Source organism: Panthera pardus, unplaced genomic scaffold (genome assembly GCF_024362965.1).
Source record: "Panthera pardus isolate Hobbes unplaced genomic scaffold, ASM2436296v1 HiC_scaffold_10, whole genome shotgun sequence".
Taxonomy (NCBI): domain Eukaryota; kingdom Metazoa; phylum Chordata; class Mammalia; order Carnivora; family Felidae; genus Panthera; species Panthera pardus.
Genome location: NW_026526655.1, coordinates 72,093,172 through 72,114,261, shown reverse-complemented (window position 1 = coordinate 72,114,261; position 21,090 = coordinate 72,093,172). Strand labels below are relative to the sequence as shown.

General features: G+C 37.5%; 1 protein-coding gene and 1 long non-coding RNA gene across 10 annotated transcripts in view; one reads left to right on the top strand and one right to left on the bottom strand.

The window, feature by feature from the left end:
• The window catches only part of LOC128778657 (uncharacterized), a 45,881-nt gene extending 29,863 nt beyond the window's left edge, over window positions 1–16,018 (bottom strand). Inside the window, exons 1-2 of the long non-coding RNA XR_008424390.1 lie at window positions 15,891–16,018; window positions 13,899–14,083 (exon numbers count right to left, since the gene is read on the bottom strand). This is a non-coding gene — a long non-coding RNA (uncharacterized LOC128778657). The remainder of the gene's footprint in view (window positions 1–13,898; window positions 14,084–15,890) is intronic.
• A 53-nt stretch (window positions 16,019–16,071) lies between these two features.
• The window catches only part of MARCHF7 (membrane associated ring-CH-type finger 7), a 60,089-nt gene continuing 55,070 nt past the window's right edge, over window positions 16,072–21,090 (top strand). For 6 of the 9 annotated variants that reach the window (XR_002082089.2, XR_002082101.2, XR_002082100.2 and 3 more), the window contains exon 1: window positions 16,073–16,237. The gene's annotated coding sequence lies outside the window, so the exon portion shown is untranslated. Of the gene's footprint in view, window positions 16,238–21,090 lie in introns of all 9 variants that reach the window. The other 3 variants (XM_019457413.2, XM_019457399.2, XM_053908470.1) reach the window with 2 other exon arrangements.

Sequence of the window (21,090 nt, the reverse complement as noted above, 5' to 3'; positions counted from 1 at the left end):
GATGGTTTCCTGTCTCACATTCAGGTCCTTTATCCATTTTGAGTTTATTTTTGTGAATGGTGTAAGAAAGTGGTCTAGTTTCATCCTTTTGCTGTCCAGTTCTCCCAGCACCATTTGTTACAGAGACTGTCTTTTTTCCATTGGATGTTCTTTCCTGCTTTGTCAAAGAGTAGTTGGCCATACTTTTGTGGGTCTAGTTCTGGGGTTTCTATTCTATTCCATTGGTCTATGTGTCTGTTTTTGTGCCAATACCATGCTGTCTTGATGATGACAGCTTTGTAGTAGAGGCTAAAGCCTGGGATTGTGATGCCTCCTGCTTTGGTCTTCTTCTTCAAAATTACTTTGGCTCTTCGGGGCCTTTTGTGGTTCCATACAAATTTTAGGATTGCTTGTTCTAGCTTCGAGAAGAATGCTAGTGCAATTTAGATCGGGATTGCATTGAATGTGTAGATAGCTTTGGGTAGTACTGACATTTTAACAATATTTATTCTTCCAATCCATGAGCATGGAATGTTTTTCCATTTCTTTATATCTTCTTCAATTTCCTTCATAAGCTTTCTATAGTTTTCAGCATACAGATCTTTTACATTTTGGGTAGGTTTATTCCTAGGTATTTTATGCTTCTTGGTGCAATTGTGAATGGGATTTTTTTTTGTCTTTGTCTTTTTGTTGCTTCATTATTAGTGTATAAAACTGCAACTGATTTCTGTACATTGATTTTGTATCCTGCAACTTTGATGAATTCATGTATCAGTTCTAGCAGACTTTTGGTGGAGTCTATCGGATTTTCCATGTATAATATCATGTCATCTGCAAAAAGTGAAAGCTTAACTTCATCTTTACCAATTTTGATGAATTTTATTTCCTTTTGTTGTCTGATTGCTGATGCTAGAACTTCCAACACTATATTAAACAACAGCGGTGAGAGTGGACATCCCTCTCACGTTCCTGATCTCAGGGAGAAAGCTCTCAGTTTTTCCCCACTGAGGATAATATTAGTTTTGGGCTTTTCATAAATGGCTTTCATGATGTTTAAGTATGTTCCTTCTATCCCGACTTTCTCAAGGTTTGTATTAAGGATGCTGAATTTTGTCAAATGCTTTTTCTGCCTTGATTGACAGGATCATATGGTTCTTATTTTTTCTTTTATTAATGTGATGTATCAAATTGATTGATCTGCGAATGTTGAAACAGCCCTGCAGTCCAGGAATGAATCCCACTTGATCATGGTGAATAATTCTTTTTATATGCTGTTGAATTCGATTTGCTAGTATCTTATTGAGAATTTTTGCATCCATATTCATCAGGGATATTGGCCTGTAGTTCTCTTTTTTTACTGGGTCTCTGTCTGGTTTAGGAATCAAAGTAATGCTGGCTTCATAGAATGAGTCTGGAAGTTTTCTTTCCCTTTCTATTTTTTGGAATAGCTTGAGAAGGATAGGTATTATCTCTGCTTTAAATGTCTGGTAGAATTCTCCTGTGAAGCCATCTGGTCCTGGACTTTTATTTGTTGGGAGATTTTTGATAACTGATTCAATTTCTTTGCTGGTTATGGGTCTGTTCAAGCTTTCTATTTCTTCCTGTTTGAGTTTTGGAAGCGTGTGGGTGTTTAGGAATTGGTCCATTTCTTCCAGGTTGTCCAGTTTGCTGGCATATAATTCTCCATAGTATTCCCTGATAATTGCTTGTATTTCTGAGGGATTGGTTGTAATAATTCCATTTTCATGCATGATTTTATCTATTTGGGTCATCTCCCTTTTCTTTTTGAGAAGCCTAGCTAGAGGTTTATCAATTTTGTTTATTTTTTCAAAAAACCAACTCTTGGTTTCATTAATCTGCTCTACAGGTTTTTTTAGATTCTATATTGTTTATTTCTGCTCTGATCTTTATTATTTCTCTTCTACTGCTGGGTTTGGGGTGTCTTTGCTGCTCTGCTTCTATTTCCTTTAGGTGTGCTGCTAGATTTTGTATTTGGGATTTTTCTTGTATCTTGAGATAGGACTGGATTGCAATGTATTTTCCTCTCAGGACTGCCTTCGCTGCATCCCAAAGCGTTTGGATTGTTGCATTTTCATTTTCATTTGTTTCCATCTATTTTTTAATTTCTTCTCTAATTGCCTGGTTGACCCACTCATTCTTTAGTAGGGTGTTCTTTAACCTCCATGCTTTTGGAGGTTTTCCAGACTTTTTCCTGTGGTTGATTTCAAGCTTCATAGCACTGTGTTCTGAAAGTATGCATGGTATGATCTCAATTCTTGTATATTTATGAAGGGCTGTTTTGTGACCCAGTATGTGATTTATCTTGGAGAATGTTCCATGAGCACTTGAGAAGAAAGTATATTCTGTTGCTTTGGAATGCAGAGTTCTAAATATATCTGTCAAGTCCATCTGATCCAATGTATCATTCAGGGCCCTTGTTTCTTTATTGATTCTGTGTCTAGATGATCTATCCATTGTTGTATGTGGAGTATTAAAGTCCTCTGCAATTACCACATTCTTATCAATAAGGTTGCTTATGTTTGTGAGTAATTGTTTTATACATTTGGGGGCTCCTGTATTCGGCGCATAGACATTTATAATTGTTAGCTCTTCCTGATGGATAGACCCTGTAATTATTATATAATGCCCTTCTTCATCTCTTGTTACAGCCTTTAATTTAAAGTCTAGTTTGTCTCATATAAGTATGGCTACTCCAGCTTTCTTTTGGCTTCCAGTAGCATGATAGATAGTTCTCCATCCCCTCACTTTCAGTCTGAAGGTGTCCTCAGGTCTAAAATGAGTCTCTTGTAGACAGCAAATAGATGGGTCTTGTTTTTTTTATCCATTCTGATACCCTATGTCTTTTGGTTGGAGCATTTAGTCCATTCACGTTCAGTGTTATTATAGAAAGATATGGGTTTAGAGTCATTGTGATGTCTGTAGGTTTCATGCTTGTAGTGATGTCTCTGGTACTTTGTCTCACAGGATCCCCCTTAGGATCTCTTGTAGGGCTGGTTTAGTGGTGATGAATTCCTTCAGTTTTTGTTTGTTTGGGAAGACCTTTATCTCTCTTTCTATTCTAAATGACAGACTTGCTGGATAAAGGATTCTCGGCTGCATATTTTTTCTGTTCATCACATTGAAGATTTCCTGCCATTCTTTTCTGGCCTGCCAAGTTTCAGTAGATAGATCCGTCACTAGTTTTATCGGTCTCCCTTTATATGTTAGAGCATAATTATCCCTAGCTGCTTTCAGAATTTTCTCTTTATCCTTGTATTTTGCCAGTTTCACTATGATATGTCGTGCAGAAGATCGATTCAAGTTATGTTTGAAGGGAGTTCTCTGTGCCTCTTGGATTTCAGTGCCTTTTTCCTTCCCCAGATCAGGGAAATTCTCAGCTATGATTTCTTCAAGTACACCTTCAGCACCTTTCTCTCTGTCTTCCTCCTCTGGAATCCCAACTATGCGTATGTTAGTACATTTCATCACATCACTTAGTTCTCTAATTCTCCCCTCATACTCCTGGATTTTTTTATCTTTTTCTTAGCTTCCTCTTTTTCCATAATTTTATCTCCTGATTCACCTATTCTCTCCTCTGCCTCTTCAATCTGAGATGTGGTCGCCTCCATTTTATTTTGCAGCTCATTTATAGCATTTTTAGCTCCTCCTGACTGTTTTCTTAGTCTCTTGATCTCTGTAGCAATAGATTCTCTGCTGTCCTCTATACTTTTTTCAAGCCCAGCAATTCATTTTATGACTATTATTTTAAATTCATTTTCTGTTATATTGCTTAAATCGTTTTTGATCAGTTCGTTAGCTGTCGCTACTTCCTGGCGTTTCTTCTGAGGAGAATCCTTTCATTTCATCATTTTGGATAGTCCCTAGAGTGGCACGGAACTGCAGGGCTCTTCCTCTGTGCTGTCTGGAGTAACCTGCGTTGGTGGGTGGGGCCTCAGTCAGACCTGATGTCTGCCCCAGCCCACGGCTGGGGCCACAGTCAGACTGGTGTGTACCTTATCTTCCCCTCTCCCAGGGGCAGTACTCACTGTGGAGTGGTGTGACCCCTGTATGGGTACTAGCACACTGCCAGGCTTGTTGTGCTGCTTCTATGGGATCTGGTATATTAGCCGGGGTGTATCTGCAAGGTGCACAGGGGCGGGAGGGGCAGACTCAGCTCACTTTGCCTTTGGTGGTCCGCTTCTGGAGGGGCCCTGTGGTACCGGGCAGGAGGCAGACCCATCGGAGGGATGGATCCACAGAAGCACAGAGTTGGGTGTTTGCTCGGTGCAAGCAAGCTCTGTGATGGGAACCGGTTCCCTTTGGGATTTTGGCTGGGGGATGGGTGAGGGAGATGGCACTTCCCAGCGCCTTTGTTCCCCGCCAAGCTGAGCTCTGTCCTCCGGGACTCAACGACTCTCCCTCCCAATGTCCTCTCGTCCTCCCTGCTCTGAGAGCAGAGCTGTTGACTTATTAATATTCCAGATGTTAAGTCCCACTGGCTGTCAGAACACGCTCCATCCGGCCCCTGTGCTTTTGCAAGCCAGACTCGGGGGCTTTGCCTTACCAGGCAGGCTGCCCCTCCGCCACCCGGGCTTCCTCCCGCCTGTCCCTATAGCACGTACCGCCTCTCCGCCCTTCCTCCCCTCTTCCATGGGCCTCTTGTCTACACTTGGCGCCAGAGAGTCCGTTCTGCTAGTCTTCTGGCAGTTTTCTGGGTTATTTAGGCAGATGTGGGTAGAATTTAAGTGATCAGTAGGACACGGTGAGCCCAGCGTCCTCCTACGCCGCCATCTTCTGCCAAACCTCGACAAATTGTGTCTTTAAAGGAATTGGCTCATTTCATCTAGGTTATCAAATATGTAGGCATAAAGTTGTTCATAGTATTCCTTTGTAATCCTTTTAGTTTCCATGGAATCTGTAGTGATGTCCTCTGTTTTCTGCCATTATTAATTTGTATCCTTTCTTCTTTTCTTAGTTAACTTGGCTAGAAATTTGTTGATTCTATCAATCTTTTCAAAGAACTGGCTTTTAGTTTTGTTGATTTTTACTATTGACTTCCTGGTTTTAATTTCACAGATTTTAGTCATAATTCTTACTATTTCTTTTCTTCTATTTACTTTGGACTTAATTTTCTCTTCCTTTTCTAGCTTTCTAAGGTGGAAACTTATTGAATTTAGATTTTTCTTCTTTTCTAACATATGAATTCAGTGCTATAAATTTACCTCTAAGCACTGCTTTACTGCTTCCCACAAATTTTGATTAAGTTATATTTTCATTAAGTTCAAATTATTTTAAAATTTCTTATGAGATTTCTTCTTTGACCCCTATGTTTAGAAGGGTATTGTTTAATCTCCTGTATTTTAATGTTTTCTAGTTGTCTTTCTGTGATTGATTCCTAGTTTAATTCCATTATGGTCTGAGAACACACATTGTATCTCTATTTTTAAATTTGTTAAAGTGTGTTTCATGTCCTAGAATATAGTTTATCTTGGCAAACGCTCCACATGAGCTTGAGAAAACATTAATTTTCCTGTTTTGGATGGAGTCTATATATGTCAATTATATCTAGTCGATTAAAGACGTTGTTGAGTTCAAGTATGTCCTTACTGATTTTCTATCTGCTGAATTAACCCATCTGAGAGAGGAGTATGGATGTCTCCAACTATGATAGTGAATTCATCTATTTCTCTTTGCAATTCTATCATTTTTGTATCAGGTAGTTCAATGATCTGTTAGATGCATACATTTAAAAAATTGTTATGTGTTCTTGGAGAACTGATCCCTTTATCATTATGTAATGATCTTCTTTATCCCTACTAGCTTTCTTTACTTTGAAGTCTGCTATATACGTTATACATACATATTTAAAATGAGTTTCTTGTAGAAAACATAGAGTTGAATCTTATTTTTTCATCCATTCTGATGATGTCCTTTAACTGGTACATTTAGACCAATGATATTCAACTTAGTTACTAATATAGTTGGATTACTATCATTACATTTGTTACTGTTTTTTTTGTTGCCCTTGTTCTCTGTTCCTATTTTTGTCTTTCACTCTTTTCTGCCTTACAGTTTTAACTGAATGTTTTATATGATTCTATTTTCTCTTTCTTAGCATATCAATCTTAGTTCCTTTTTGCTGTTTTTACTGGCTGCCCCTAGAGTTTTCACTATACATTCACAACTAATCCAAATCCACCTTCAAATAATATTACACAACTTCACAAGTAGTGTATCTTATAATAACAAAATAATCCTAATTTTTTCCTTCCCGCTCTTGTATCATTGGTGTTAGTCATTTTGCTTATATATAAGTATACAGAAGCACTTATATACACATATACATATACATAATTGCATATATTGTTGGTATTATTTTGAACAAAAAAAAACCTGCTATCTATTAGATTAAGAAGAAAAATAAAAGTTCTTATTTTACCTTCATTTTTTCCTTCTTTGGTGTTCTTCCTTTCTTCATATATATCTGAATTTCTAAACTATATTATTTTCCTTCTCTGTAATGAATTTCTTTTAGCATTTTTGTAAAGCAGGTCTACTGTCAGCAAGTTTTCTCAAATGCCGTTTGTCAATTTCTCCCTCAGTTTTGAAAGGAATCTCATATGGCACAGAATTCTACATTAGTGGTTTTTTTCACAGCGTTTTAAATATTTTAGTTCACTCTCTTTCCTTGCATGGCTTCTGAGGAGAAATTAGTGTAATTCTTATCTTTGTTCTTATTTGGATAAGGCATTTTTAACTCTGGCCTCTTTCAGGATTTTTTCTTTTGTCTTTGCTTTTTTTTTGTAATTTTAAAGTGATATGCTAAAGTGTAAGTTTGCTTGGACATTTTATCCTGCTCGGTGTTCTATGGATATCTGGTTTGGTGTCTAACAAAAATTTGGTAGAAATTCTGTCATTATTGTTTCCAATATTTCTTCTGTTCTTTTCTTTCTTCTCTTTGAGATAGTCCCATTAACCTATGTTACACCTTTTCTAGTTGTTCCACAGCCCCTGGAAATGTATTGTTTTTTGATAGTTTTTGTTCTCTTTGACTTTTGGTTTTCATGGATTCTATTGCCATATACTCTAACTCAGAGATTCTTTCCTCAGTTATGTCTAATCTAATAAACTCATCAGAGATATTCTTCATTTCTGTAACAGTGTTTTTTTTTTATCTGTAGCATTTTTTTGTTATTGTTCTTCCTTATGATTTGCATGATTCTGCTTACATTGCTCAGCTATTTTTGTGTGTTTACTTTATCCATTAGAGCCTTTAGCATATTAATTAATTATAGTTGTTGCAAATTCCTATTCTATGAAGAACATAGTATGTTAAGAATCTCCAATGGGAAAATGTGCACGGTGTTAAACTGGGGTGCTATGTTAAAAATAAATATATGATGGGAGCAACAAAAAAATTCCAACATCTCTGCTATGTCTGGTTCTGATGCTTGCTGTTATCTCTTGAAATTATGTTTTTTTCCTTTTTGTTATGCCTTTTAATTTCTTCTTGATAGCCAGACATAATTTATTGGGATAAAAGGAACTGCTAAAAATAGACTTTTAGTGATATAATGGTGAGATATGGGGGGAGGGGAAGCATTGTATAATCCCATGATTATGTCTCAGTCTTTTAGTGAGCCAATGCCTATGGACTATGAACTTCACAATAGCTTTTCAGGTTTTTTTTTTTTTTTCCCCTACTGCCTTAGGTGGGACAGGATGGTTAGAGTTGGCTACAGTTGGGCACTGCTCTTCTTCTGCAAGGAAGGATAGAGCTTGCTCTAGTTGGGGACTTCTCTTATCCAGACCAGTTAGGCTCTGATAATACCTCAGCAGGTTAGGTTTTGGTTAAGTAGTTTCCCCTGAAGGCCGGGTTTCTTAAGAACAGAATAATCTGGTGTATTTCAAAGTGGTTTCTTTCTTCCTTCTCTTGCCAGAAGTCCAAAGAGAGTTTTCTTTGATACTTACTTTGGGAATCTGGTCTAGTTCCTGAAAGTGAATCTCACAATATTGTGGTGCCCCCCCACCCCATGAATAGGTCTCACTGGAGTTTTTAAGTCCCAAAATTGTCTACACTAAGCCTCCAGCAATTCATCAATTATAGTTCAGGTTTCCCTACCCAGGCACTGGTTCCTGTGGTCAGCTCCTGATTCTCCACTCCTATAAGCCACAGCTCACTGTATTTGTCTGTCTAGTCTCTCCAATCTTGGGGATAGTGTTTGTTTTGTGTCCTCCTCTCTCTTATGAATTCAAGAGCAGCTGCTGATTTTTCAGTCTGTTTAGCTTTTTACTTGTTGTTAGGATGGAATAGGGACTTCCAAGCTCTTTCAATGTGTAACCAGAAAGTGGAACCACTAGTCATTGATCTTTAATAGGAACAGATGGTCCCATTCTTTAGCATTAAGTGCCTGTATCATTGATTTTTTTCATAAATAAAGGTAGTTTACTTATCTGTATGAATTGATGGAATGCTAATTTAAAAATATTTGGGGGGGGGGGCGGTGTGTCGGTGGCTCAGTTCATTAGGTGTCTGACTTTGGAAGCAGTTTGTGTGTTGGAGCCCCGAGTCAGGCTCCATGTTGACAGCTTGGAGCCTGAAGCTTGCTTCAGATTCCGTGTGTGTGTGTCTCTCTCTCCACCCCTCCCCTGCTTGTGTTTGCAAGCATTCTCTCTCTCTCTCTCTCTCAAAAATAAATGTTAAAAAAAAATAAATTTTTTTTGTAAATTCAGGAAAAAAGGGAAATGTTCCCTTATTCCTACTTTAAAAGCAACACTGTAATGTTTAATAGTTGACTCTGTATTTTAAAAATTTACATTTTATTCTTAAAAGCATTTTTTAATCTACCTTATGTTAATTTTTGTTCATTTCTTTTCCACAACATTTTTCTGAACAAAATAAGTTAGAAATATTACAAATATAGTTAATGCCAATTTTGCTGTGAATAAAACTTAAACTCTACACACTGTTCTGATAGCAAGAAAACAAAAGTCTTCTAAAAAGGGTGTAAAAACTTCTATTTGGCACCTAAGAGTTGATTTTCTCTCACTTTGATTTAGAAGCAGTGTTGCAATAGTGTATTTAGGTCTTTCTACACATTTTTCTTTCATTAAAGAGAATAAATGATAATAGTTTTTTATATGGCTTACTTCAAAGCATCGATAAGACTAAACACTAGCAATTTTTATTTCTGGACATTGTAAGAAAGAATTATTAAAATTTAAACTCTTTACTCAAACTTTTTAGATATAAATTTTCATCTACCCAATTAATTTCTTAATGCTATAATTTGATTAGTGTTTTATTTATTCAGATTAAAGATTGTTAATAAGGCCTATTAAAATCCTGATATATAATTTCATAAAAATAATTGTATTTTAGAAGTACTCTAGCAATTTGTAACAGGATGACTAACAGCAAAATTTATGTACCAAGAAAACATTTGGTTATCAACCTAAGGAAACAATGTCTAAAACAAAAGAGTCATGTCAATATATGTATTTATAAAACTGTTAAAGGAAACCAAATATTTCTTAAAATTGTATTTATTTTCATTCACATCCTAAGACCCTAATATGAAAACACATGTTTAAAACTTTCAATTCAAGAATATTTGAGACAAAGTTCATAAGATTAAAAAAATACCTTAATAGAGTTCCAAACAACAATCACTTTCCTGAGAAAAGCCTTTCCATAATTTATCATAACTGGCTATACACAAACAAAAAGTACTGATTTAGTATCCCTAAAAACTGAAAATATAATTTTTTAAAGTAGAGGGTTCTCAGCTTTGAAGAGAATAATATTCAAGCCACAACAAAATCGACAACTACCACCACTGTTTGCATCCTATACTAAAGTTAAGAATTACAAACATTTACTATAAATGAAATACTTAAAGTATGTCACTATTATCATAACATTTATGATGACATAATAGTGGAAAATGTAGAATTTCTTCTGTATTGTCCTTGGTACAAATGGCCAACTTGCTGTCAAGAGTGGACAAGGCTACACAGTGAAAATTGAGATAAGACTCTTGGATAGGGAACAGGGTAAAGAAGCTAAGTAGTATATATGTATTTATGTGTATAATTTAAAAAAAAATTATTATGATATATAAAAATATTAATACGGTATTTTTAAATAATTAAGTATATTCAATGGTTTTAGCAAACTGCTGATAAAAGGAAGTAAGAATAGTGGGGAAAAAAATTAGATAATTCCTAGGCAGGCTAGTAGCATAACATGCACTGTATAATACAAAGTTAGTTAGGTGTATTGGGGGATTCTGGAAGAAACAGTTACCATTTCTTATTACTGAAATAGGCAGGTGACTGAAATGCAGAACATTATCAATATGTGAAAAAGATTCAAAAGGGACCCAAACGATAGCACTCTATATAGTTCGGAACAGTCTAGTTTTCACAATATAAAATCCAGAAATAAATCTAGTATAAATTTGAAAATTCAGTGTGTGACAAAGGTCATACATAAAGACAGGATTATTTAAGAAATGCTACTAGCACAGCTGGTTATCCATTGAATGTAACATGAAACTGGATCCTATGATCTTATTCCATCACACAATCTGAGTTTAATTAAACATAATCTGGAAAATGCAGGATACTACATGATACAATCCAGGGAGAGGTTAAGATTTATTAAACTAAGTTAGAAACCCAAAAGTCATAAAAGAAATCACAGATACATTTTAACATGAACATATCTTTGGCAAAAGATACTAAACGGCAAGTCAACAGACAGATCAGAGAGTTGAAAAAACACTGTGAAGACAGGAGAGAGTGGTAATAGCCATCACAAATTGAAAAGAAAGGATAAATAATCAATACAAATAGGGATTTAGGTAAGAGGTACTTTTGGTTGAAAAAAGCCAGATGCATATGATGCTATTTTATAAAATAAATGGTTAAAAAAAACCTCCAAGTAGTTCTGTGTGTGTGTAGAGAAAAAGAGAGTGCATGTGCACATGTATGTGCATGTGTATATGTGTATTATAGAACTATTCTTTTAAGACTGTGTAGTTGTCCAGAAAAAAGTGCAGAAAGATACTGATTTTGCAAGGATATTTGTATAGTGGTAAGAGAGACAAATTATGAAGGAAAAGGGAAAAAATACTAAAATAGCTACTATGAATAATCACATACCTACATTGTTATAAAAGCATACACATGAAGAAAAATTAAGTTAAGAAAGGCATAGTAACCAAACTTGCCAGAGGGAATACCCAAGGAATTTCTATTAGTAATTGGATGTTTTTCTGCTTATAGTCTCATAAAATGTAATCTGAAGTGGCCATGGAGGCCAATTATTATCATTCTGATGTGTGTGTATGTTTAGCTTGGTTGTTATTAAAAGAACAAGGTCAGTTCAGTCTGGTTTCACAGTTTACTCCAAGGGTCAACAAACTTTCTGTAAAAAAACAAATAGTAAATGTTCTAGGCTTTTGGGGCCATATTGTCTCTATCACAACTAGTCACCACTGTTGGGTAAAAGCACTCATTCATAGGTTGTTATGGTTAATTTTAAGTGTTAACTTAGCCAATGCAGAGCATCAAGTTATTTAATCAAATGCTAATTTAAGGCATTGCTGTGAAGATATTTTGTAAATGTGCTCAGTATCTATAATGTGCTGACTTTAAGTCAAGGAGATTATCCTTGATAATAAGATGGGCCCCATCTAATCAGCCTTGAGAGCAAAAACAGTGTTTCTGGAGAAGAAATTCTGCCTCAAGACTGCACTATCCACTCCTATCAGAGTTTCGAGCCTTCTGGCCTGCTCTACAAATTTCAATGTTAACACTCCCTACAACTATGTTAGCCAATTCTCTAGATAGAGAGTTCTGTTTCTCTGGCCAACTCTAATATACAGACAATACATAAACATAGTCTGGCTGTGTTCCAATAAAACGATTTACAATAACAGACAGTGAACCAGATTTGGCCTGTGTACGATATTTTTCCAACCCCTAGTATTATTAATAATAAAAGCTGCTTTTATTTAAAACTATGTCTCAGGCAGTGTGAAATGCGCTTCACATACAGATTCCAAGTGCCTTGTAAATTGGGAACTGCTCCTATTCGGCTCATGTATTCCAGAGCTAAATGAGCAAGAATGATATTCCTAGAACTAATGAGTTCTAGACCATGAGCTTAGGTGTAAGAAAGTGTTTCTCAGAGAGGGATTCAAGATGGTATTTTCTTTGTTTTTATATTGTTTCATCTATTGGCTCTGGGGATTGAAAATTATTGCAGCACAAGTCAACCGGGTGTCGTGGATGTTTATTAAATGTGGCACCTTTTAATTAAACTCGAATTTCTAAAATTCCATTCAATTAGAGGAGAAAAATTCACAAAAATCACTAAATCTGGGGCTTATCATTTTTGGAATGAATGGAATTCTTTATATCAAAGATTTAAAGCAAAGGATCTTTAAGAAGGAAGAGGCCTCAATCTGTAGACTATTATTATTATTATTACATACTTAAAATTACTTGTAACTATTTATTTTTGAGAGAGAGAGAGAGAGAGAGAGAGAGAGAGAGAGAGAGGGAGTGTGTGTGTGTGTGTGCGCATGCGCACACAGGGGAGGGGCAGACAGAGAGGGGGAGAGAAAGAATTCCAAGTAGAGTCTACACTGTCAGCGCAGGGTCCCATGCAGGGCTCGAACTCACAAACTGTGAGATCATGACCAGAGCCAAAAGCAAGAGCCGGATGCTTAACTGACTGAGCCACTCAAGTGCCCTTAAAATTACCTATAACTTTAAATAGTAGATCCTAAACTTGGTTGATGCCACAATGTTCCCTTCTCCAGGGATTAATAAGATTCCCATCTGAGAAGAAATTGGCATCCTTTGTTTGCAACTCAGGGACCTCTCTATAGCCACTCTTTTCTCATCCCAGGTATTACCTTCTGTTAGCCAAAGCTTAAGAAATAACCTACATTTAAAAATGATTTGATTTAGGAACACCTGGGTGGCTCAGTTGGTTAAGAGCATCGGGTTCTATGCTGACAGTGTAGAGCCTGCTTGGGATTCTCTCTCTTTCCCTCTCTGTTTCTCCCCGACTTGTACGTTCTCTTTCTCTCTTTCAAAATAAACTTTAAAAATGCATTTAAAAATGATTTGATTTACAAAAAGCAAATATGACCACACCTTTTAAAGACCACATAGCTTATGCAAAGTGAAAAATATCTATAAGATTGCTTTTACATAGAGAAGCTTCTTAGAAAGTTAAGGTGTGGGATGACAAAAAAGGAAGAAAAATTGGAACTTGGAAATTCAGTATCTGAAAGAGAATTCTCTAAGCTATCAGCTAGTTGAAGAACTATTAACGTAAGAGGAAAGGACTGTTATGACCATGACCAAATGATAGGCAAATTTACAAAGTAGAAGGGGAAAAATTACTAGTAGTATGGAAACTAATTTAAGTGGTGTGGGCAAGTGGTAAACCAAGATATTTAGATAAAAAAAGGTACGTCAGAGTTGGTCATAAGGATAAAAAGCTTAGCAAAAGAAGGCTAATTAGGGGAATTTTGCACACAAAAAAACAACTATGGAGTCTAAATTGATCAGAACAGTTCTGATTTCAAATATTTTCCTGTCAAATCATTTTGTACTGATTTTTAGATCAGAAAATAGAGTCACCATTTTACCCATCTGTATCCACAATTCTATCAAATTGTCTTTAACATAGGAAAATTTCAAAAAATTTTTGATAATGAAAACTCATTAAAAACTCATGGAAACTCAAATCAGAGAAGGTACTTTAAAAACAATGAAAACTAACCATTCTTAAGGAATAAAAACACAGTTATCAGTGGTTTTTATGCAATTACTAGCATCAGTAATAGAGTGTGGAAAGTATGTTTAGCATAGAAAATTGGTGTCACACTCACCTCTGCTGATATCATCAGTTCTGGGTGTGGATGAAGCCATAATCTGTCAAAATCTGATCCATTCTTGCCAGGTTTGGGGGTTCTGTAGAGAAGTTACTGGTACCAGGTCTGACTGCCATAGCTCAGAAAAATGGTGCAGTCATTCCTCTTAGTGTAGAATATACTTGAGAAGATGTTTAAGGGACCTATATAATATTAAGCCCCAGAAAGACAATATTAGTGGTGGCTTAGACATGGAATATAATAGCTAACAGTTATGGTATGCTTACTATGTTCCAGGAACTAATGCATTATCTTATTTAGTATTTTCTTTTTTTTATTATGAAATTTATTGTCAAATTGGTTTCCATACAACACCCAGTGCTCATCCCAACAGGTGCCCTCTTCAATACCCATCACCCACTTGCCCCTCCCTCCCATCCCCACCCATTTAATATTTTCAACAGCTCTGTGGGGTACAGGTATTGTTATTAATCCCATTTTACAGGAAACAGGCTTATCAAGGTTAAAGAATTGCTGGGGCCCCTGGGTGGCTCAGTTGGTTGGGCGATAGACTTCAGCTCAGGTCATGATCTCAGGGTTTGTGAGTCTGAGCCCCGCATCGCGCTCTGTGCTGACAGCTCAGAACCTGGAGCCTGCTTCCAATTCTGTGTCTCCCTCTCTCTGACCCTCTCCCACTCACGCTCTCTTTCTCTCAAAAATAAGTAAGTCCTAAATAAAATTTAAAAAAAATTGCTCAACACAACAAAGGCAGTAATACAGAGGCAGAACTAGGATATGAACTCATGCAATCTGGTGCTTCACATGTGCACATATCCATAACTACATTGCTAGTAGTATACTCAACCTGGCTGCAAAAAAAAAAAAAAAAAAAAAAAGTGTTTTCTAAAAAGGGCAAGTTAATTTCCTCTAATATGTTCACTTTATCCCATACCACATGCTTAATCTTTAACTCAAATCCTAAAAAGCTAGACTGGCATTTATATGACAATTTTAAATAATAAACTTTGAATCTTTAAAATTTATAATATTTTACAATTTATAATAGTGAACGAAGCATGGATAGTCTGTTAGTCTCCCAGAGTGAAATGGGGATGAGAAGTGATAGTGCATTCCCTTCAGATGAAATGACAAAGATATTCATAGAAACCTCATACTTCATTTATTGGAATTATTTGAATACAATGCATCGCTTAAAACCTAATAAAACAGTCACTTTAACAGATGCCGTTGAGTAAGTCTACAAGTCTTAGTAACTTATCTTTACCGTTAAAGAACTTTTATGTTTGATACATTATTCAAAATAAGTACAATATCACCTGAATCCACGTAATGTAATCTAAATCCACATCAATTGCAGTTTTCTCTTACTCCTTTTTATTTTTTACTAATCATTTACATACTAAGCTTACCACATTTACAGGGTTTTTAAATGTTTCGCCTAATTTTCACAGGACCATTTACCTTAAAATTTTCCTCCAAGTGAATTTTTACTGCAAAATCTGTAGCTACACTATCAAAGATCAGTATCACGATTTTAGGAGACACGACTGTAAAAGTACACCACCACCAAGCCTGAATGACCACCAGCAAGAAACGGTCCTGGGCAACTGGCTCCTACCCTGAAAGGTGAGGGCTCTCAGACCACGGGCAGGACCGGCAGAGAGTGGGAGGAGGGGAGGTCGGGAGAGGCAGTGCTTGATTCAAGTCAATAAACATTCACTGCGCCACTTACCAAGCGCCAAAAAAAAAAAAAAAAAAAAAAAAAAGGAACTGGGCGGTATTTCGAGCAGTGGGTCCAACTGGTTTGCCAGAGGCGGCAAGAGACGATGGCGTGGACTCGGGCGCCGGGGCCGGCAAGGCTGAATTAGAGCCTCTAGCCAAGTAAGCGAGGCGGCAACTAGGGCTGGGCCTCCAGCACCCCTCTCCCGGCGTCCGCACCCTTGCCGGCCCAGCCGCCAGCCCGCCGGCCCACCAGCCGCAGCTGCTTACCGGTGGCGCCTTGCTGCCTCCCTGGGGGCAGCCCTTCAACGGTTGCCGCAGTCAGAGCACCACCCCGCGGTAGGGTACGTCGAGCCCGCCCGCAGCTCTCGGGTCCCCCGCAGCGCCGCCCCTCTCGCGAGATGTCGGCGGAGTCCGTGAAGTGGGGGGAAGAGAAGGGAGGGGCTTTTAACGGTGGCGGCTGGTTCTGCGCCGGATCTGAGAGAGGGGCGGTCGCCATTGTGCTTCTTTGCGGACTGCTTTGCCTCAGTTAGAGGCCTAGAACTCCGAGGAGGAAGGCAGTGCTGCGGTCGTTGCGAGAGGGACGCGCCTTATTCGTTGCCAGCTCGGGAGCAGGGGTAATAAGCTGCGGCGCACGGGCTTTTCTCTCTCTGGGAGTTGGTTCTAACCTAGGCCGCGTGGGGGAAGGGAGAAAACGAAGTACAGGCTTGGGGACGCGGAGGCTGCTTCCTCCGTCTTTACTTGGCGCGGAGGATCGTGATACGGAGTCACGGGTACGAAGGGAGACTGGGCGCAGGCCTCTGCCGGTGGCCTTTCATCTCGTGGTGGAGTTTGTGACGGGTGGAGGGGCAGATTGTACGTCTTCCTTAAGGACGTGTTGTTGGCAAGGGCTGGGGGTTTCGGCCCTATCTTGGCCTTTGGAGGCCTGCTCTTGACTCGGGGTAAGGAGGGTCCTCCAGAGCCCTGCGGGCCGGGCGTGTCACGAGTGAAGTATTTAAGGAGCGCGGTGTGGAAGGCGGGGAAGTTTGGGCCTCTGCCAACCCGGTCTCGAATTGAAGGGACTTTGCTAAGCCCCTTAAGTTGCGGTGGCGCTTTGCTCGTTGATCGCCCTGTTTCTTGAATATCGTGATACTTTGAGAGTTGCTTTGTGTTGTGATAAATTTGTATGTTCTTCGAGTTGAAATAGTTGGTGGTATGTATAAAAAACGAACCTGTTGGTAGAAGAAGTAAAAATATGGAAGGCACGATTTGTAGAATATTCCCTCATTTTGATGGAACTGCGTAGTGAAGATGAACATGTACAAACACACACCATAAAATACTACAATTATTTTTTTTCGTACGTACACAGATAGATAGTAATATACGGGGGAAATCTACCCTGGTAATGGATTCCTCACTAGTGTCGTTTGGCACTATTGAGAGTAAATGTGCCAAAGTGAAACTGAATTTAGTAAGGTGTCTTTTGTTTGTTTTTTGTAGGACTTTTATTTATTTTTACTTAAACCTCCCCTTCCTCCCTTTCTGTTTACAACTAAGAGGTAAGGTTAAAAATGAATTTTTGTTTTAAAAACCAAACAGTATGTTGTTAACAAGGCAGACAAAAAGTGTAACGAGATTTTTTTGGTGAAGATAAAGATTTTGTTTCAGAAATGAGGTCAGTATTTCCTTTACAGGTCTACAGCCTTTTGTGAAACAGTTGTGGTCCGAAGACCTGGATTTGAGTCTTAATTTGCCGATTTTAAATCTCTTCAGATTTCCTTGAAAACGGCAGTTTTCCTAGAGTTGATGTGAGGACCAAAGTGGATGAGGTCGCCTGTAGTAGTCAACACCTAGGGGACATAATACTCTCAAAGTGAATTTTTCATGTATATAAAAGCAATTGGAATTGATACAAGTCCAGTTTATATTCCAGTCAGAATAACCTTAAAATATTACTCTGCCTGTAATTTCTCCTTCCCCCCAGTAACCTGTATTTATATAAATTCTATAATACAAATGTTTTTATTTTTTTAATTTACATCCAAATTAGCATATAGTGCAACAGTGATTTCAGGAGTAGATTCCTTAGTGCCCCTTACCCATTTAGCCCATCCCCCTGTCCTGTAACCCCTCCAGCAAACCGTCTGTTCTCCATATTTAAGAGTCTCTCCTGTTTTGTCCCCCTCCCTGTTTTTATATTATTTTTGCTTCCCTTCCCTTATGTTCATCTGTTCTGTGTCTTAAAGTCCTCATATGAGTGAAGTCATGTATTTGTCTTTCTCTAATTTCGCTTAGCATAATACCCTCTAGTTCCATCCATGTAGTTGCAAATGGCTGCAAGTGTTTTTAGATAAGAACTTTTTACAGCTTTTCCTTTGCTTTAAATGATGCCTCAGATGTCAGCCTGTGGATATGCATAGTCTTGGCTTTTCTCAAAGTTGCACACAGGGTCAGATGTCTTGAATAAGAATGATTAAAAATTCCTACTTAAATACAAGTGATTACTCTTTCTGCTATACTGGTAAGAGTGCTTATTTTCCAAGATAAAGTACAAAGATTCCCTTATATAGATAGACTTGCACATATGTTCTACATGAAGATGTCAGGTAATCAAGTGAGACCTCATTCGTGGCTCACATGCAGCCAATCTTTAATGAGCTCTATATCCATTTTACACAACTCTTCATCTGGCTTATGTTCAAGAGTTGCCCACATTTTAATACTATGTTTTACGAAAATGGTAGTGCAGAATTATCAAATTATGTAAAACATTTTTTGATAACTTATTGCATTCTAGCTACTAGACCAGGGCTTCACATTATGAGAATGAGCTGGACACCTCATCTGCCCTCTACAACTCACAGTTTAGTCATGAGACTTATGTATAAACAACTACTGCTATTATCTTAGTGTAGGTACATAGTAGTACTGTGGGAGGACAGAAGAGGGGTGCTTAATCTTTGGGGAAATTTGTACAGAAAGTATTGCTTGAACTGAGATGTGGAGAAGACTATAGGAGTTTGATAAGGAAACTGCAAAGTCATGGTATCCCATTTTGTTTTAGGAATGGACAGTTTGTTCCCATAGCTGCAACGAATTGAATGGAAGATGACTTGAAAAACCTCTACTGTTTGAGAAAGTGCTCTGTGTCTTTGGAAATGGAGAGCTATTATGTCCCTAAGACCAATAAAAGTAATTTTTAAGATTGCCTTTACTGACAGCATCTTTTCTGTTACTGCAGATAATTGTCAGTAATAAAGAACAGTGGGAAATGCTTAAGTGGAAGGCAGTGAAATGTTTGCATCAAACCTTATTTTTAACCAGCAAATTAAACTTAACTAATTAACTTTTAACTCCTAAATAACAGATTAACAACTGATCCCATTAGGATTACAATGTGAAATGAGTAAGATTTTGAATTACTTGTAACATCTATTGAATTCACTAAAGCAAAATTCTGTTATAGTGAAATAATTTATCTCCTCACAAATCATTATTTTATAGAAATACTGTCTTTAAAAAGTTGCTGATAGTAAGATGAACCCAAGAGCAAGGGATAAAATTATAATTTGAGAGTTGGCTGTGGTTTAATTTTCATTGATCTTAACTTTTCTATTCTGGTCTGAAGTCATGCGATCGATCAAAGCTGGTTTTTCTTGCTCTCAAATATATTTCTCTGTGGCTCTACCAGTTAGACTACATAAGTTGAATACCTGGTTTTGAAATCACCTACTGTTCTCCACCTAGTTTTGTCAACAGTTTTAAAAGAGGGCAACTTCTGAACTTTAAAAGCTAGGTTCTCATCTATTATTATTGCACTATAGTATAATGTGTCTCTCACCTTCCAGAAAAAAAAAAAAAAACTAACTAAAATGGTGGCCACTCTAAAGATTGAAACTTGATATTTACATCTTAATTTTTTTCTTAATGTTTATTTTTGAGAGAGAGAGAGAGAGAGAAAGAGAAATATGATTGGGAGAGGGGCAGAGAGAGGGAGACACAGAATCTGAAGCAGGCTCCAGGCTCTGAGCTGTCAGCATGGAACCTCATGCAGGCTGGAACCCAAGAACCATGAGATCATGACCTAAGCTGAAGTCGGATGCTTAATCGACTGAGCCACCTAGGTACCCCAGCAGATTAAATACATACTTTAAAGGAAAACAGATTATCTCATAAGGTAGTATATAGACTATAGTCGTTTTCTCGTGAGGATGTTAAACCTTTTTCTGATTATTTTTTAAGACGTGGGTATGTTTGTCCTAAGTATCTGTCAGCTACAAACCCAGAGGCAGTTTTTTTTTTTTTTTTGTTTTGTTTTTTGTTTTTTAAAGACCCAAAGAGTTCTCTGCTTTCTGATGTGACCACCCAGTGTGAATGAAATAGCTTCCACATTTCCATGTTCACTAGAACCCATAAAACACTAGGATTTCCCACTTACAAAAAAAAATTATTTTTCCCCCAGAAGCAGATTGATTAAAAGACTATACCAAATAGATGTAAATAATGGAATTATAACTATGCAATTCTGTGAGACTACTGGCTATTGAAATACATTGGTATTTTGTGTGATAACTTTGGCCTTCATGCCATGAATTTATTGTGTAGTAATACTGTGCTCTTGGTAATTCATTAACTTCAATTCCCCTAGATATTTAAGACAAATTCTAAATTAGACCCTGTAATAGAATCAGATTTTTCATAGAAACTGGGTACATAATGATAATTATGGCAAAATAGAAATTAGGATGAATTGTGAAGCTTTACTCTGTTGCTACATAGCAAACCACCTCAAAACCTAGTGGATTAAAATTACTGTTTACTGTTTTACAGCCCTATGTGCCTGTTGGGCAGTTCTGGTTTTGCTGGGGTTCACTTACATACCAGTATTTAGCTGTAGGATTTCTCACTGGAAGGTCCAAGATGGTGTCACTCATACTTCTGACAGTTGGTATCAGTTAACATGTAGGCTCTGCTCCATGTCGTCATCTTAATGGCATGGGGGTCTCGACAGCATTCCAAGAGAGAGAGAGAGAGGAAGTTGTAAGGCTTACAGCTTTGCAAATCATATGATGTCACTTACACTACATTCTTTTAATCAAAGTAAGTCTCGCAAGACTAGCGCATATTCAAGGGATGTGGAAAATAAGAGTCTGCCTCTTCTGGGCAGACAGGCAACATGATAATGCAAGGAGGTATGTATGCATACTTGGAGGGATTTAGAGCCATGTTTTGTAATTTACCACAGGTTGCTTAGAACAGTTTAAGAATAGGCACTCTTATAGATATCTTGATTGGGATTTGCTTTAAAATAGAGAATGGTGGGGTGCCTGACTGATTGAGTGGGTAGAGCGTAGACGTTGGGACTCTTGATCTTGGGATTATGAGTTCAAGCCCCATGCTGGGTGCAGAGATTACTTAAAGATAAAATCTTAAAGAAATAGAGGATGGTAAAACAGACTATAAGATAGGTCAGATGTTGATAATTATT